This window comes from Lagenorhynchus albirostris, chromosome 19, assembly GCF_949774975.1.
Source record: "Lagenorhynchus albirostris chromosome 19, mLagAlb1.1, whole genome shotgun sequence".
Lineage (NCBI taxonomy): Eukaryota > Metazoa > Chordata > Mammalia > Artiodactyla > Delphinidae > Lagenorhynchus > Lagenorhynchus albirostris.
The window spans coordinates 24892912-24913125 of NC_083113.1; positions in this window are offsets into that span (position 1 = coordinate 24892912).

A 20214-nucleotide genomic window follows, 5' to 3' on the forward strand; every position below is an offset into this window, starting at 1 on the left:
TTTGTAGAGTCTTGAAAGGATCTAAGAAAGAAAGGACAAAGTAGCTTCAGTGACAAGTCAAACTGATATCAAATAAATGGATGCAGGATCACATGAAAAAATCTGAAGAGTCAGGCACATTCCTCATAACTTTGAGGTACACTGCCTAGATCCTGCATAAGAAATCATACGTGTGCAGGTTGGCAAAATTGAGAAAAATGAGGTAAAAATCTGACCAAATAGAACTTTTTTTTTTTCGGAAATCAAGGAGAAAAATAACATCTATTCAGAACCTGCTATGTATTAAGTGTTTCACATGAATTATAATAGCAAATTTGCATACTGATCATATGAGATAGAAATTGTTATCCCAATTTTACAGGTAAGAATACTATGGTCCAGATTATGTAATAAATTCCTCCACTTGTAATATGAAAAGAATTCAGATTTCTGTATGTCATTACAGAATCTGTGTACTTCTCACTAGTCTACCCCAGACTGATTTTTTTCCCTCTAATGTGATTGTAGTCTCAGATTGCCACATTTCCTGGTAAAACCCACTGGGGAGAAGCCAATAACAGTTGATTCAGGCTATGGGAGATGATTTCGTTTAGGAGGAGTTCGCCTTGCTTCTTTAGGAATTCTGGCCTAAGGCTATCTTATCTGATTGCACTATCTTTGATTCCAAACCAATCACTGGCTTCTGTCTAAAACCATGATTTTACTGGATTACAAACCACTTTTACAAGCCTCCAGATAAATGCTGTAAGCGCTCATTGCCCACTGAGAATTCCTCACTAGTCAGTCAATTTGAGTTTTCCCTTTGACTCAGAGCATAATCTGGCTCTGAAGAAAATTCCAGTAGTAACATAAATAATAGGAAATAAAAGTGGTATCACTGAAATAATTTTTTTGTCTCTAATGATCAATAATTTGAAAGAGCTAGAACAATTTATATTTGGCAATGTGGATGGATGCATTTGTACTAAAGTCAGTCAAACTGTACAGTCTTTCCTCAGTGCCCACAGGAAATTGGTTCCGGGACTCCCCATGGATATCAAAATCCATGGATGCTCAAGTTCCGTATATAAAATGACATAGTATTTACATGACCTACATATGCCCTCCTGTACACGTTAAATCATCTCTAGATTACTTACAATTCCTAATACAATGTAAACGCTGTGTAAATTGTTGCCAATGTGCTGCGAATTCAAGTTTTGCTTTCTGGAACTCTCTGAAATTTATTTTTCTGAATATTTTCGATCCATGATTGGCTGAAATTGTGGATGCAGAACCCATGAATACAGAGAGCCAGTTACACATACACACACATGCAACAAATGTATCTATCACATTGTATTATTTGTGAACTCTGTATGTCTGCTATATAAAAATGCATAAAAAATAAAAAATGCTTTATTATTCACCTTGAAGAAGTACTGAAGATTAATTAGATTTGCATGAAATAATCTGAACTCCTTAAAAACCAGCAATATTAAATAATATTTCAGTGGGGAAAATTAATATGCACATAATATGCATATATTAAATGTATTTACATAGATTCAATTCCTATTTATATGTGTATGTATGTTGAATTTATATTTATACATATATTTAATTTTTTCTTCAAAAACACACACATACATATATAGATTTGCCTTTCTTTGTTTGCTTATTTACAATAGTGAAAATACTTCAAGGAACTCCTTTGTGAATTTTGCAGCTCTTTGAGGAAATATCCATTTAAAATATCTGGAATGTGTGTTAAGAAAAAGAAATGACTTTACATTTTCTTGGAAGAAAAAACAATTTCACTATGCACAAAATTGCTTAGAGTAATATAGATAGTTTTTTCACTGTATTCTTTTCTTTTCTCCCCACCCCCCATATGCAAATTCAGAAAACAGGTAAAATATGAGCATGGACATTACTTAAAATATGGCTTATATTTCAGTGTAAGTTTTCTTGTAATATTATGGTTAAAGAGGAAAGTAACTTGAATTGAAATTGATAATTTGGTTACTTCCATCCTGCTTTTAGGTTTGTGCATCCAGAAAAATACAAATGCTGCTTCTCTTTTCTTTCCTTCTTTTTTTTGTTTTTTTGTTGTTGTTGTTGCTCAGTAATGCATCATATTTATTTTTTTCTTTTTACCTTTTGACCCCTTTCACCCATTTCTCTCACCCCCAGCCCCTTACCTCTGGCAACCATCAATCTGTTCTCAGTGTTTATGATCTTGCTTATTTCTTTTAGATTCCACATGTAAGAGAGGTCATACGGTGTTTGTCTCTTTCTCTGTACGACTTTTTTCACTTAACATAATGCCCTCAAGTTCCATCCATGTTGTTGCAAATGGCAAGATTTCATTCTTTTTTTTTTTTTTTTTTTTTTGCGGTACGCGGGCCTCTCACCGCTGTGGCCTCTCCCGTTGCAGAGCACAGGCTCCGGACACGCAGGCTCAGTGGCCATGGCTCACGGGCCCAGCTGCTCCGCAGCATGTGGGATCCTCCCGGACTGGGGCACAAACCCGCGTCCCCTGCATGGGCAGGCAGACTCTCAACCACTGCGCCACCAGGGAAGCCCCAAGATTTCATTCTTTTATGGCTTATGTATAGTGGAGTATTTCTTTATCCATTCATCCATCAATGGACACTTAAGTTGTTTGCATATCTTGGCTGCTGTAAATAATGCTGCAGTGAATATGAGGGTGCAGATATTTTTTCAAGTTAGTATTTTCATTTTCTTTGGGTAAATACCCAGAAGTGGAATTGCTGAATTGTATGATGGTTCTATTTTTAATTTTTTGAGAAACTTCCATACTGTTTTCCACAGTGGCTGCACCAATTTACATTCCCACCAACGGTGCATTAGGGTCCCTTTTTCTCCACACCCTCACCAATACTTGTTATTTCTTTTTTTATATAATAATCATTCTGACAAGTGTGAGATAATTTCTCATAGTGGTTTTGATTTGCATTTTCCTGATGATTAGTGATGTTGAGCATCTTTTCATGTATCTGTTGGTCATCTATATGTCTTCCTTGGGAAAATATCTATTCAGATCTTCTGCCCATTTTTTAATTGAATTTTTTTTGTATGAGTTTTTTATATATTTTGGGTATTAGTCCCTTATCAGATATATGATTTGAAAATACTTTTCTCCCATTCAGTAAGTTGTCTTTTCATTTTGTTGATGGTCAAGAACATCTTAAGGAGAGGGATATGGAAAAGAAGATAATACTTGACTTGATATATTAAGAGAGTTTATGAAAAGATAATGAAGCAGCTAGTTTATAAAACAAGCATGAAAAAGACTTAAACATGAGACCCATGAAGAGAATTGAGGACTGACAGTTCATAGCTAGGGCAACTGGAAATTAAAAAAAAAACAAAAAAACCTTGAAATATTTAATATTTGCTGAAATATGGAGGAAAAGGAACTATGTTGTATTTTTAAGAATTAAAAAGTCAGATTAGCTGAGCAGAGTTGCCAGGAATCGGCCACTGTCTTAGCTGAAATCAAACATCATTTGCAAATGCATATATGAGTTTTAGCTTCCTGCTTAAATGTTACATATGCAGAATTCTGAAGTTTTCCACTACTGAAGGCATTCAGAATCTGTGACATATGTATCGAGTTTGTGTTTTGATGAAACTCAAAATTTGTTGTTCTGAAAGATATTTTGGGATCAATAAATCTTGATATTCCCTCTACAGAAGCTAATGTCTGTTTTCTAATTAGGAAAGAAAAAAATAATAAGAATTAGAACACAGAACTCATGAATTTTAGAAGCCTCATTTGGCCTACAGAGCCAAAATGTTTTAACAGCTGTACTAGAGACTGACTGAAAATATTAGCACATTTATCCTGGCATGACAAGACTTAAATCTAATTTAAAGCTTCCTCTATCACAATGGCAGATTCATTGTGTAAGTTTATTGTACAAGCAATGTCTATAGGAAACTCCTCACTGAATGTCCAATTCAGCTATATTTCCAGAACATCATTTTAAGAAGCATGGTGTTTTCCAGATTTCCTTCAATTTTATTTAAGTCTGAAAAAGTCATATTTCAGTTTTAAAAAATCAGAGTGTGGGATCATCTTGATGTCATCTCCAATATGTGATAAGCTTGCAGTGCCTTATGGATACCAAACAACATTTATAGAATACCTGAATAAATTTAACTTTTCATCAGAACTGTAAAGATAAAGGTTCAGATAAAAGTACTTCATGAGCATGCATATTAAATACATGATATAAAAGTAGAAGAATCTACACAATGTGAAAACATAGTTATAACAGCACAGAGAGACCACAGTTAAATCAAGGAGAGTCTGGAAGTATGGTAGTATGCAGCCGGCTTCATAAAACTACTCTATCTCGGAAACTAAAAACATGAATGGAAAATGAGGGAGAAAGGATCAGCAAAACGACGTCAGCAGCATTCAAACTAGGGAAGCAATACAACCTCATACCGTAAACTCTGAATAGCAGCAGGAAGACAAAAGACCCATAGGAATTTGTATTTGGCTCCTATCTTCTCGCCTCCCAGAAGCTGTACAGGGTGAGGACAGGTCAGTAGATAAATTATGAAAAACCTAATGCGTTTGGAGGGAATCAAATGAGAGTTGAATCAGCATCTAAGGGAAAAGAAACAGAAAATGTCCTTCCAGAATGGAAGTTCTTCCCCCACCACACTTAACACTGTCCCACATTATTCTCCAGCAGGACTATTGCCAGCCCACTTGACAGCTGTGTGAATTAGAAGAAGGCACCCTTTCTGAGCACACTCAGCCCTGTGGGCACAAGGTTTAGTACCTTTGTGCAAAGAAAAAGATCCTTTCTCTGAGTAGATACAGACCCAAACTAGCCTAGGACACGTAGCTCAGAGAGCCTAGCATAAACTGGATTTCAGCCCCCTGTTATGCTCTCAACTGGGCACCTTTGTGCAGTGTGCAAACCACACGACTGCCACAGTCATGCTCCCCAAGGAAGGGAATAGCTACTAGGAGTGGGCATTTTGATTTTTTCATCTGAGAGATTGGCAAATCAGAGAGATAACCACAGTGAATGCAAATGGAAAAGAAAAGAAACAGGGGTGGACAAGGTTGATCCAACCTAGAATTTGTATCTGTAGGTAGAGAAGGCTATGACTGGCACAGGAAAAAAAAAAAAAATTCAAAGATTTGATAAAGTTTTCCCTAAATAAGGAAGAACTAAAAGATAAAGAGGATACATCGTGTTTCAGAAAAATTTGGTACAGAATGAGCAACACTGAGACGTCTTGCAGAAGTTCAGACCAAAAAAATCCCATCAGGTAGGGCTGAATTTCTCCACACCAGTTCAATGTCACACAAACAGTGAGACGTAAGTTTTTTTTCCAGCCAGTTATAAAGGCAAATGAAGAATTCTTAAATAGGCAATAACTCAGGAATCGTAACAACCATGAACCTTTCTTGAAAATAATATTTGACTAAATCCAGTCAATCAAGGGGATCAATGTGAAGAGTATAGTAATGGAGAAAACTTGATACATTAAAAACATAAGAATTAATCCATTAAAATATAAAATTAACAATGCAATTTGTATTTACAGAGGAGAATGTAAAGATGACTTGAAAGAAAAACTTCACAATTTAAAATAATATAACTAATGGACTGGGACAAAAATCCTAGAGCTTGCTGACAAAACTCAGTGGGGGCTGAGAAGGAAGTATGAGTGAGCTAATTCCCTTGTCTTTCACAGCAAGATGTCAATATTCACTTCATTTTTTTTAAAGTTAATAAATCAAGAAATAAAGTTTTTAAAAGTTTACCATTTAAAATACAAAAGTAATTTTAAATTACCAGAAGGTGGGAGGGGGGTGTTCAGAAAATTGACCATATAGCACAAAATAGAAAACAAAAGAATAATGATAGATCCACTATAACTGCAACTATCTTCTTTACTATCAGACAGCATTGAATTAAAATTTTAAAAAAGCATTAAATCCGTAACTAGAATACAAGTGGCCTAATTCAATGTACAAAACAAAACACAGCATCATGGTAGAAATTGCTAGCTGTCCATCAAAATCAATTCTTCACTTGCATAGTAACAATTATAGCTTGGCATATGGCTGCTCAGATTTGCCATACAGTCTATTCTCTCTCACAGTTGAGTGTGGCCTTGTGACTTCACGGGAGTGTTCTCCAATGGGATGTGAGCAAAACTAATGAGTGCCACTTATGGGCCTGCCCCATAAACCTCCCTGCTTGCCCCTCCGTGCTCCTTCCCCATTCCTGTGGGCTGGGATGACAATGACTACAGCGAACGTGGCAGCCAAACTGCTTCAGTCTCTTTCTAACTGTGCAGCAGTCTCTGCTGGTCCCCACCTCCTCAACACACTCTGCTTACTACAACAGCCATCGCTGACTACTGAGCCAGTGTTCTGTCCAGAGATAGAAACTATCCCAGTTATTTGGACAGAAAGAATGTAACACAAAGAATTGTTTAACCAGTATAAGTATCAAGATACATAAAGCAAGTGTCTGAAAATGCAAGGAGAAACAAAAACGTAGACAAACTAAATCTACAGACAAATAATGATAGCATGGGAATAGTATAATCACTAATACATAAATATTTAATTCCATATCCAAACAACTAAGATTACACCTTCTAGTTCCCCTAAAACATTTTGAAGTTGACCGAATTTGGGTTGCCAAAGAAAGCCTCCAAGCATTTCAAAATTAGAAATAGCAATGACTGCATTCTTTTATGTAAAGCAAAAGGGAAAAAAACCAACCAAACAAACAAACAAACAAAAACCCTAGTTTCATAACCGAAATAGAAAAGAAAAAAGCCAGGCTCTAGGAAATTTTGAAATTCCTTTCTAAATTGAAACCAAAATTGAAATTTCAGAATATCTATACTAGAATCAAATTACTACATATAAGAAGGCTAAAACCACATTCAGACAAAAATTCATATTTTTAAACATAGTACTAAACAAGATAGAATGGAAATAAATGAATTAAATACTCATTGCCAGAAATTTTAAAATAAAGCATAAGGAAAGCACAAGAAAGAAAATGATAAAGTGGAACAGAAATTAATTCAAAAACAATAAATCCAAAAGGTGTTTTTTTGAAGAAAACATTACATAGCTATACGACTTGTTACCTTAATAGAGTAATAAAGGAGTCTAATAATAGCTTACATTTACTGAGCACTTAACATCCTAGGCACTGGGCTTAGTGCTTTATGTATATTAGCTCTACCTTACGAGGTAGGAACTATTGGTATCCTCCTTTTACGTTATGAGGAAACTGAGGAACAGAGTTTAAGCGTCTTATCCAAGGCCCCACAAATAGTGTCTGAACAGTCAGATTCCAGTTCACAATATTAGCACTCAGAACGATGAAATAATTATTTCACATATGCAGAGGAAGTTTAAATGGAAAATTTTAAATTTTGATACATATTAACATTGTTACATGACTGGCTTAAACATACTTCATGAAGAAACAAGCTCATCTATTTTTGAAGATTTGAGAAATCTGGGGTACGGTTAGGGATTCTCCTGCTGTCCCATAGCCCATATGCCCACTTTGCAACAGCACTGGTTCCTCTGTGATGCACCTTAGGAACAGCACAGTGGGAACCCAAGGGAGCAGTTTCCCTAAATGAGGTAGCTGGAACCCCTGCTGCTCCAAGAGAAACATTTACTCTGGAACCTGGCTAATCCTCCTTCTTGCTTCAAAGAGATTACCTGAGGCATATCCATCTGATTGAAAAAGCAGGTCCCAGTTCCATCACGTAGAACGCACTGAAGGGTACCAAATAAGCACGAAAGTTCACAGCGTGAGTGCATCTTACTCTTCTTTTGAGCCCACGGTAGAATGAGAATGAAGAAACTCGATAACATCAGTCACTCACCATCAAGTGCCATCTTCCTGCGTTTGGTAGAGAAATACGATGCGAGGTGGATAGTTAACTGTCCCATCTTGTGCTCTCAGTATAGTGAACTACAGAGGCAGGTTTTAAGTGGCAATTTTGGTTCAAATACCACCTGAGCCACCAGTAGAGATGATCGGTTCAGAAGGGGTTTGGATCATTTAGAGAAGTGTTTGTTTTCTGAGCCTGAAAGTGGGTGCTATAATCAGAAATCCTTCATGCAACATGGATTTCTAGCTCTTCAGATTCAATTGTTTGTTGCTGGAAATATTTCAAATTATGAAAGTACAGCTTATGACCTAGAAGTTTGGCAGTGCAATCAAGTTTTTCTTCTGGTCAACTTCATGCACGACTCTGGGCTGAAAAGAAGCAGGATGAATTCAAGCAGAAATGAAATCGTTTGAATCCAATTTTTTCTGCCACTTCCTTATCCTGAAAAAAGTAGGGGAATGATTCTCCAGCCCTTGAAATCATTAATCAGCCCTCAGTTAAGGATTCCATTTCATTTTAAGGTATTTTTCTGGGTTTGTTTTGTTGTTGTTGTTGTTTCTCATTGATCTATGTTTAAGGACAAAGGGCATTCACTTTTTTAGTATTCATAATTCCTTGACTCATAAGTCTATTTTACCCCCAATTTAGAAGCTCATGCTTGCCAATTTCATTTTGGTGGTCAGTATTAATAAACATTCACCTTGCACACAGCCATTTCCTGGTCTCCTGCCTAGAACTGTGGGAAAGGACAAAAACTAGGTGTCTGAGAACTTAGTCTCAGGCCCCTGATCTCCCATTTTTCTGGATGTTGTGGACCACTCGATGAATCACTGATGCTCTCTGAACCTCAGTTTCTTTATCCTTAAAGTGATTTACTTGGGCTACATTTTTGCAAAGGTCCCTTCAACTCTGCCATTTTATCAATCCATCTTCCATTTATGTAACTGTGTGCATCAACCCCTTTGCTTTAAACTTTCACTCCCTGTGTTGCTAAGTGCTGTCTTTCAAAGAGTGCCTCCATTCTCTTGCCTTAAATATCACCTGTATCCTCATAACATATATATGTGTGTGTATACATATACACATTGTATCTCTTATTTGTCCACTAGAAATTTACATTCATCTGTCCTACCATCTTTCATTAAACCCTTTCTTATCCAAATTTTATAGAACTTGTTTTTCCTCCCCAGTATAGACACTTCCCACTTCTGGCTTCAAGGTCTGTTCACTGTGGCATCCCTGTTATCACCAAACCTGTGGTCATATTTAAAGCCCTCATCCTCAATTGTCAAGTCCCATTGTCTTCTTACTTCTATCTTCAGAATCTGACATCTTCCTATTTCCACTGCCAGGATGCTGATGGCCTTGTTTCTCTGTAATTGCCCACCTGACATCTGGCTTGAACCAGGAGAAAGTTCCTCAGCAGGGAGTGGGACTGCTTGCCTGCCTGTCTCACTGTCTGTAATCAAAAAATCATAAATGGGACAAAGAGAAAACATGGTTTAAGACTCAGATCTCAGCCCGGAAAAAGGATGCCTGCTGCCCCAGGAGATGACTGAAAAGCCAGGGAGCCGTGTACCCAGAGACTTCCTTTGGGATCCTGCCCAGACCCTCCCTATAGATTTACCTGGGACACCTCCCCAGGACGTCCATCAGGAGTTTTGGCTCTACCTCTGCTAAGCTTTTGGAATGATTTATCACATTTAACCCTAACACTCTTAGGGTTAGGGTTAAACGAGGAAGGCACTGTTATTACTCCCATTTCACAGATGAGGAAACTGAGTAACTGAGAGGTTAAACAGTCTGGGCAAACTCAGTGGCACAGCCAGGATCAGAACAGAGATCGACATGGTTTCAGATCTGGCCTCTTACCTCACTGCTAATTCACTCACCTTCTGAAAAAGCTGATTTGGGTTAATTTTATTTTTTAACCATCTATCTATCTATCTATCTACCATCTATCTTCCTTTAATGACAATAATGGCTAAGAAAAAGCAAGTCTGAAATAGTGTTCTCAGGGGAGGGAGAATCCTCCTTGTTGTAAACACGAAAGCATGGAAACTTTCTTCATTTCTGCGGCATTGCATCCTCCCTCCCCCACCCTGAATGGAGTCCCCAACCCAACTGAGGATAGCTCTCCTTAGAACCCATCACACTTGGTGGGTTGTCTTTTGGGCAGGTACTTCCCTAGGCCAAAATTCCCACGGACATGATATATTTGATTGACAGGGACAGTAGGGCTTATAAACATCTCTTCCCACCCAAAACTTAACAATTTTTAAGATCTATCCAAAACAAACCCTGGATTTGGTTTAAACTATAGCATGTATATGCCAGAGCAGGTGATGAGACAGAAGCTTTTCTACCTGTGCCCCTACCTCAGTCCTGGTGAGGCCCCACCTGGAGCTGAAATTCTTTATGGACACTGCAGTGGGGTCAGGGGAGGTGGGCAGCATGGACTGTAGCCAGGCACTGAAAGGATCCCAGAGCAAGCCTCTCCCAGTCTCTAGCCCACCTCCTGAGGTTATAGGAGAGGCTGGCTAGAGTGGTGGTTTTTGACACAGGGTGGGTTGTCCTCACGGGGAATGGTTTTTTTTAACCCAGAGGTCCAGTGTCTAACTCAGGAAGCGTACATCTTCCATGAGGGAGGGCACCTTTTATTTTCAAATTACCGTCCATGGCACACCTCCCCCCAGCCCTGGGCCCCCACTGAAAAGAATAGTGACCTAGATGGGGTTGTAAGGTATGTGTCTTTGTCTTGCTGCCTTAGGAGAGAAAGGATGCTATCCTGGGGAGTCAAGAATCCCTGAAGGAAATCCGGAACAAACTACAGGATGGCTTCCACATTTACAATGCTCTGAATCAATGTTTTTCCCCTCCCTATTATACCCCAAATGTCCTTTTGTGTTCTTTTGTTCTTCCTGGGTTCCCCCACTGGCAGCAGATGAAAGAGTCACTTTCTGTTCCTAGAACTATCCACTGCCAAATACTTTTTCTTGCTTTTAACACCTTTATTGGAGTATAATTGCTTTACAATGTCACGTTAGTTTCTGCTGTATAACAAAGTGAATCGGCTATACATATACATACATCCCCATATCTCCTCCCTCTTGCATCTCCCTCCCTCCCACCCTCCCTATCCCACCCCTCTAGGTGGTCACAAAGCACCGAGCTGATCTCCCTGTGCTATGTTGCTGCTTCCCACTGGCTATCTGTTTTACAATTTTTTTTTTTTTTTTCGCTGTACGCGGGCCTCTCACTGTTGTGGCCTTTCCCATTGCGGAGCACAGGCTCCGGACGCACAGGCTCAGCGGCCATGGCTCATGGGCCCAGCCACTCCATGGCATGTGGGATCTTCCTGGACCGGGGCACGAACCCGTGTCCCCTGCATCGGCAGGTGGACTCTCAACCACTGCGCCACCAGGGAAGCCCTGTTTTACATTTTTTAGGGCACTGCCAAATACTTCGACTGTATATCCTCCACCCATCCAATTTCGTGACTTGAGTCTAATTATCTGTTCCCTTCTGGCCATTGCAAAACTGAATGTCTGTAAACACCTGTTCATCTTGTAAATAAACCTCCCCTGGCTCCTTATGATCTGCCTTTTCGAGTTAGTCCAGGCTAATCATGGTCTTCAAAACAGACAAGATGTGGTCCCCTTGCCTGAAAGGTACTTCCCTGGCTTCTCTCTGGTTCAGTTCCTCCATCCTCCTGTCCCCTCCCCTCCTACTAGTCTCAGTTTTGGACAGCCCAAGGATGCCAAGTAATTCTGTACAACTATAGAACACAGACTATCTACTGGTGAGGGCAATGCTTTCTTTAGATGAAGTATAAACCCTCTGAGGCCCAGTACTCAATAAAGGCTAAATAAATTGGGTGTCTCCATCCACTACTCATTTTTTTTTTTTACATCTTTATTGGAGTATAATTGCTTTACAATGAATGGTGTGTTAGTTTCTGCTTTATAACAAAGTGAATCAGTTATACATATACACATGTTCCCGTATCTCTTCCCTCTTGCGTCTCCCTCCCTCCCACCCTACCTATCCCACCCCTCTAGGTGGTCACAAAACACCGAGCTGATCTCTCTGGTGCTATGCGGCTGCTTCCCACTAGCTATCTATTTTACGTTTGGTAGTGTATATATGTCCATGCCACCCACTACTCATTACAGTGCTAAACTTATAGCAGAAGTTGAATAAATGCTTCTAGATCGACAGAAAAGAGAGTGGATAATAAATATTTAATATGAATGGGGATTGCCCTAAAGGGAGAGGTAATTTTCTGAAAATAGGAAAGGGCCTAAGGGCTGTTTTGGTACTTCTGTGTATGACTGTGCAGTGAGAGAGCTAGAGAAATTCAGTAAACCTATACATGTTTATCTCACCTAGAAAATGTAAGGTAAAAAATGTAAGCTTGATGTTTATAAGAACCACTGATGAATGACTATAGTCATTTGAAAACAAAAAGCTGAGAATTCCAACGTTGCTTTGTAAAAACAGCTTTCGAGTCACATTCTGAAGCTGGAAGATTTCACACAAATTAATAATACAAGTGATTTTTCAACTTCTATTGAACAGGGAAGTAAATAACTAGAACTAGCAGAGTCAGCAGTTAGTTAAGTGGTTTTTTCAAATGTATCCAAGGCAGTGCCATTAATTTTCTCTGTGTTGGAGGTAGAGGTAGGGGCAGGGGGTGATCCCAACACAATTCCTTCTACTTTTAACCCAGGGTCCCATATCCTTGACAGGAGTTTAGTTGGAGACTGTTTGGTTAAAATACATTATGCCAGTGAAATTTTCCTTTGATTCTTTAATTTAGAGACCACGGCAACGGTACATAGTATTAACTAAAGGAAACATGTGCTCACCTGTAGGTCGCTAATGGCTCCCTCTCCCCAACAGACTATGAGGGAAACCAGTAATCACCCTCCACATCACAGAGGGTCATTATGAAGAGGAACGGGTGATCAATGAGAAAGGGCACTGACAAGGATAACACTTTAGCATCTAATTATTGAAGGTTGCTTGGTAGAAAACAATCAGTCTGCATAGTAGTTATTTGATTACACAATGTATAAAAGGAAGTTTTAACTGTATTCAGGCCTTGGATTATTGTACAGAGAGCAGCCTGATTTTTACTATGTCTGCGCTGGTGTTAGAACAGTGACCACAGAGCCTTTGGCCCAAAGCTCCCGTACAGGCTAGAGCAGGGGGGCCGCAAACCCCTGCCCGTGGACTGGTACCAGTCCACGTCCTGTTAGGAGCCGGGCTGCACAGCAGCAGGGGAGCGGCGGCGAGCCAGGGGCGCTTCATCTGCCGCCCCCCATCGCCGGCATTAACGTCTGAACCGTCCCCCTTCCCCTCCCCCCACCCCCTCCCCCCCACCCCCGTCCGTGGAAAAATTGTCTTCCACGAAACCGGCCCCTGGTGCCAAAAAGGTTGGGGACTGCTGGGCTAGAGGGCTCCATGAATCTTCACCAAATTCTTCCAACGTTTAATGATTCAGGACAACATTAGTCACCTGTTCAAGGACACTTCCCAGCCGTCATCCCATTTTATCCTCACAGCCTGCTCTGGGATGGTTCCTCGCCCCCTAGCGTACTGGCCCAGTTCAGTTCTAATCTCCACTACCACTCTGGGGCTGCACCAAAGGCCATTCCAGTTGAATTCTGACTAAAGAGGGGCAGTGCACACGGCCCCCCACCCAGCTCAGGCCAGAGGCTCTGTGAATTCTCCAGGCCAGAGGGGCAGGGAGTCGGGCAGCGGCTGCTCTCTTCTGCTGCTGCTGTTCTTTTAGTGTCTGTCTTGTTGCCTTTGGGAAAATGATGCCTTGCAGTGACCCATGCACCACCTCTCTGGAGTGTTGTTGTATTTCTGACCTTCCTTTTGCTGCTTATTATGCCCCAGTTGGCCTGTCCATGGGACTTGGCCATTTATTATCATCCTGAGAAGGTGAAGGATGGGCAGTCTGAACTCTGAGAGCAGGAGGAATGGACAAAGGGTGTTTTGATGTGTGAGGTATAAACTGAGGTCTCAGCTGTGAAAGGAAAAGCCTTTAAGGCAGGAAGTAGAGGTAGGGTCTCCTATGGGGTTCCTGTTTCCAAAACACGTGTTTAATGAGTGAGTGTGTGTGTGTGTGTGTGTGTGTGTGCATGCGTGTGTTTGGCATGGGGGCAAGAAGCACTCTCACCCCACATCCAGTGCATAGTCAAGAGCAAACAATGCCCAGCCAGGCTTTCTGAGAACATCATCCCTGCTTCCAGTGTAGTGTGGGTTCATTCCTGGATGTAGATGAAACCAAGGTTTGCTTTGGGCTCCTCGGGGCAGAAGCAGGTTGCCCTGCCAGGTAAGGCCAACCCCTGTAGCTGTGCTGGGATCTCACCTTCTCCTGTCTTCTCAAGCACCTTACCCATCAGTCAGTCTTCTTTTCTACTTTTCACTGAATCCTTCCTATTAGCATTACTTTTGCTCATATCACTCCCATCTTAAAATTAACCTTCCTTCCTCACCCCACATGACCCTTTATCCACACCATCCTTCTCCTTCCATTCGAGCCAAATTTCTCAAAACAGTCTGCACATGTTCTTTTTTCTTCACCTTCCTGTCACTGAAATTACTAAGGTCACCAATAATTTTCCTGTCACCAAGTCCAAAGGACATTTTTTTTAATCTCTCAGCACTGTTTAAACAAAGAGCCTCTTCCACCCCGAAGTACTATCTTCCCTTGGTTTCCAGATCACCACACTGTCCTGGTTTACCTCCTCCTCCCTGGAAGCTCGTTCTCAGCCTCTTTTACCAGCTCATCCTCTTCTACCCACCATTAAAATGTTGGCATCCCACCCCCCTACACTGTTAGTGGGAATGTTAATTGGTGTAGCCACCATGGAAAACAGTGTGGAGCTTCCTTAAAAAAACTAAAAATAGAGTTACCATATGGTCCAGCAATCCCCCTCCTGGGCATATATCTGGACAAAACTATAATGCGAAAAGATACATTCACTCCTATGTTCATAGCAGCACTATTTACAATAGCCAAGACATGGAAGCACGTAAATGTCTATCGACAGATGAATGGATAAAGAAGATGTGGTATATATGCACAATGGAATACTACTCAGCCATAAAAAAGAATGAAATAATGCCATTTGCAGCAACAGGGATGGACCTAGAGATTATCATACTGAGTGAAGTAAGTCAGACAGAGAAAGACAAATATATATCACTTATATGTGGAATCTTAAAAAATGATACAAACAAACTTATTTACAAAACAGAAGCAGACTCACAGACATGGAAAACAAACTTATGGTTACTAAAGGGAAAAGAGGGGGAGGGGTAAATTAGGAGTTTGGGATTAGCGGGTACAAACTACTATATTTAAAATAGATAAACAACAAGGTCCTACTGCATAGCACAGGGAACTATATTTGATATCTTGTAATAAACCATAATGGAAAAGAATATGAAAAATATATATGAAAATATATATGCATATATATGTATAACTGGATCACTTTGCTGTATGCCAGAAACTAACACAACATTGTAAATCAACTATACTTCAATTAAAAAAATATTGGTGTTCCCCTTGGCTTTGCCTAAGGCCCCCTTCTCTACTCTGTTGTCTCTCCTGCTTTCAAGACATCAATGATCAACAGCCGGTGTTTGTAACTTCAGCCCAGGTCTTACCTCTGACATCGGGTTCATATTCAACTACCTATTTGACAGCTTAGTCTGTGGACACTTCACTGTCAATATATCCAATATTGAACCTGTAATGATCTTTCTCCCAACTCCTAAAATCCTGGCTTTCTTCCAGTTTTCTGTCCATGACCCATATTCCTAGCTGTGCAGGCATACTTGGGATTCATCACTCCCACAGTCAATCAATATCAAGGTCTTTCAGTTCAGGTCCTGAAAAATTTTGCATCAGCTCTCTGCTCTCACGTCTACGGCCAGCACCTCAATTTGGGCCACCATCATCTTGTGGCTGGACCTCTGTCCCAGGCTCCTAACTGCCTTCCTGCTTTCACTCTTGCCTCCCTCCCATCCATTCTCCAGCCATCAGCAGGAGATATACTTTGAAATGAAAATCTGACCATGGCGGGGTGAGGTGGGGGGTAAGGGGAGAGCAGGGAGACTTAAAACTCTTTAAAATTAGAGAACCAGTTGTTCTAAGATAAAATTCAAAATTCCTGTCTCAGTTCCTCAGATTCACCACAAAACCTTTGCTCTTGTTTTCTCCGGCCCCTCCTCACTTCACTCCTTTTGCCTGGCTGTCTCCTACTCATCCATCAGTTCCCAATTCAAATGTCACTTTGCCGGGAGCCACTGTGGAGATGAGAAACCAGAGAGCTCCTCCTGTTACTCACTTCATTTTCCAAAAGAAGTCTATAGAAGCAATGACCACAATTGCAACTCATAACTAAGTGATTAACTCCTCTAAAACTTACACTACCTTTTAAAGTAATGAAAAGGCTCTAAAATAGATTGTGGTGATGGTTGAAGAACCCCATGAACATATAAAAAGCCATTGAATTGTATACCCGAAATGGCCGAATTGTATGGTATGTGAATCATATCGCTATAAAGCTGTCTTTAAAAAAAAAAAAAAAGGCAAACTTACACTAGAACGAAAGCTCTAGGGGAGGCAGGAAACTTTTTTATCTCATCATTGAGTACGTAGCACCCAACAGGGTGCCTTGCACGTGGCATGTGCTTAAATATTGGTTGAATGGTGGCAAGGAGGGTGAGTAAATGGCAGGGCTGCCCTTCTGAGTAAGTCTGGACTTGTAAATGTTATTTTCTTATATTTGGGAAAGAAAGGTTGGCCACCCTGATTAGTTGAATGCTTTTTATATAAACACCCTTAGGCCTCTGTCACACTGCAGCAGAAAGCAGTGACCCTGAATTTGGAGGTTCCCAGTCCATCAGACCCTGAGTTTTCTAGTTTCCCCTCTGGAAGTCCTCCTCCTGCAGCCCCAGTCTGGCTCTATACCTGCAGAAGCAGCCAAGCAATATCTAGGGTCACGGTCCCCACACCGGGGTCTGTGCTCAGCTCTGTCTCCCAGCGTGATTCCTAGGGAAATACAGCTGAGTTATTACTGTCCTTATCACTGTTATTGTACATCTCCTGAATAGTTCCCTTGTTGTTTGCTATGGACCCACAGAGGTACCACACACAGCTATGTCACCACTGAGGATATTCTGTAACCAATAGAAATTCGTTAGTCAGGAAGGGAGCCGTAGGAGAGAATTCAGACTGACCACACACCCTTCGTTCTACAAACCATTAACCTTTTCAAATTTTAGAATTACCCTGAAGGGAAGCAAGCACAATCGACGAGTTTGGCCCCATATAGCTCATCTCTCTCTACTTTTTTTTCTGGATCAACGACTCAAGATGAAACACGCTCACAATTTGCATCCTAACTGGACAAACTGCCTTCTTTGTGTCCCCTGGGTGTGCATGTGGCAGCCTAGACCACATCTAAATAGAAGTGTAAGAAGAACAGGGTAGGTAAGTGGACTTCAGAAGGAGAGTCCAGTTCCAATTTCTCCTTTCCATCACAGGCTACTCTTTCCCAAGCAGCAGCGTGACTCTGACTTTGAAATTACTGCCTGTGCTCAGACTGCCTGAGACAATATTTTAAAGACTTTCCAACAGATGCCTCTTGTGGCTTGTATACGTAAGATATTAACAGGGCTGACTGCAGGAGGCATCTCTGGGTAAAAATACTTAGGAATGAACGTAAGTGGCTCTGGGGAGTGAAAACTAGAACCTCTGGGTTTTGTTATAAAGTGACTTCCTACAAATTACTTCTGTCTTCTGTCAGGTGCCAGCTGGGAGCAGAGGGGAGCTGCAGTGACGGAGTGCAGAGCTCTCTGTGAAGATTGCCAGACTGACGTATTTCCACGTGTACTCTCCTGATTGCTGAGCTTTACAAGAATTATTTCTGGATTTTTTTTTTTTTATTATTGTGAGCCTCCTAAGAGATTTATTCATTCACTCATTTAAAAATAGCAATTGAGCTCTGTTATAGGCGCTAGGGATCTAATGGTCAGCAAGACAAGTGAGATCTCTGTTCTCCAGGACCTTATACTCCAGTGTGGAGAGACAGAATAAACAAGTAAAGAAATACAGTAATGTCAGAGGTAGATAACAAAAACAAAAACAGGATAGTGATTAGAGAGTTATGGAGGGAGCAAGGGGTATTTTATATAGGGAATGTCAGAAAGGCTTCTTGGAGCAGGTAACATGTGAACTGAAGGATGGGAAGGGACCAGCCATGCTGAGGCAGGAACAAATTGGTTGTGTTCACAGAGCAGAAAGAAGTCCAGAGGTGCTGGACTGGAGTGAACAAAGGGGGACGGGAAGATGTGAGTTTGGAGGGTGGGGCTGGAGCTAAGTCATGTGGGAGCCCTGCAGGCCTTGCCTGGGGTTTGGCTTTCAGTCTAAGTGCCATGGGAAGACATTGGAGGATTTTAGGCAGGGGGCTGATATGAATGCCTTGGAATAGGAGGAATTTGGGGCACTCTTTGCAGGGTTGGAAACAAAGAAAGACAGGCCCTGGTAAGGCCAAGGCCATTGAGGGTTTGTGCAGCATCTGAGCTGAGTGTCAGAGTCCCTGGTTCTCACTCAACCACTTCCCTCGGCCCTGGTTAGCCGCTTGGCCTTTAATTTGAGACCAGCTTTAAGAAAAGGCAACTAAAATTCATATGTGCCTCAGCTTCATAGTTAGCCAGTGCCCTCCATCCTTTTCAATGAACTCAAGTGCTGTTTCTTTTTAATGAAGAGGCTCTGGCCTTAATTAAGATGACTTGACTACATTTGCAGAGTTTGCTTTCTACCTTCAAAACTGCTCTCACCAAAATGCTAGGTGCCTAAAGCCAGCCAGCCACCTCCAAAAGCTTCCCTCCTCCACATCTCCCTGTCAGCACGGGCAGGTGCCCAAGGGCTTCCAGGGGACCTCTTGTTGAAGTGATGGCCAAGGCTCTTCTATGACATTTGTCACGGTTCTTAGAGACAGAGAATTGCCAATTATCCACGTCATCTGCTTTTGGAGTCCAGTCTAAACATCATTTCCTCAAAGTGAGCTAAATTATAAATTTTTTCTGCTGATTGCAGATAAGAGATCAGAGCATTTCTAAATATACTGCTCTTTTCCAGGAGAGGAATGAACATCCTGACACTTAAAAAATAGCATCAACAACTATCATGATGCTTTTCCTGTGATATAGAGAAGCAAATCTTTATGTTCTTCACAAATAAGGGTTCTTGCCTGGGTCATAGGGGAGTGCGGGAGGAGAAAATGACTTCGTATGGAATTCTGGCTCAACTTCATTCTCTGCCTACTTGTGATTTCAACTCCCACTAGTGTTTTCTGGTGAGCTAATGCTGAATTAAAGCATTCTTTCCTTTAGCAATGTCTCTTGACAGCTAGAACTTAGGTAACAATAATGGGGGTGCGGTGGGAGGAAGAAATGGACCTTTAACCAGCTTTTTTATTTGTGATAGGTGGAGAAAGTAGGGCACGGGGTTAGCTCTGAGTGAAGCCGAGGGATAGAGCTGGGTAACAGGACTGACAATTTCAAAATCTATTCTTGCACATTAAAAATGTTAATCATCCAAGTGCTTTCATAATAGTCCCTCAGAAACAAGACATGATGCTGCCTGTGTTGCAGGGACCCAGCAAGGGAGACTTTGGTGGCTTACTTCCACCACTGGATTAGAAGCTGGGCACGAGGGGAAGGATGGACTCAAATAATGGAACAGAAAAATACGCTTCTCTCTTCATTTCCCAGAGTCTTCGGCTGATGTGGCTGGAAGAAGTACTCTCTGGCGATGGACCTCTCCCAGCTGAGGAAAGCAGGAGACACTTTTCCAGGGCTTGAGAGCCTCCAGCGCCTCCGTTCCCAGAAAGATTTCCTTACCAGCTGCCCACGGGGGTGAAGCCAGCTTCAGTAGTCCTTTAGCTCAAAGCCATTATTTCTAGTAGATTCTTGCTAAATGCATGCTCTAGGCTAATGGGTCCATATCATATAACCACATTTATGTACATTAATCATACAGGCTGTCTACAGCTAGAGCCCTAAGGTAATTCCATTCATTTTCTCTTTCCACTTTCATCACCTCTTCATGACCTCTCATCTTGATGCTCCAAGTACCTCTTCCTACCAGCTTTTCAAACCTGAGTTGGGACCAGCTCCCCGTAAGCATTGTGTCCAATCCAGTTCCTCTTCTTCCCAGAAGCCCTTTTCTGACTCCCCAGCCTTCTTAAACTGTGTCTTGGG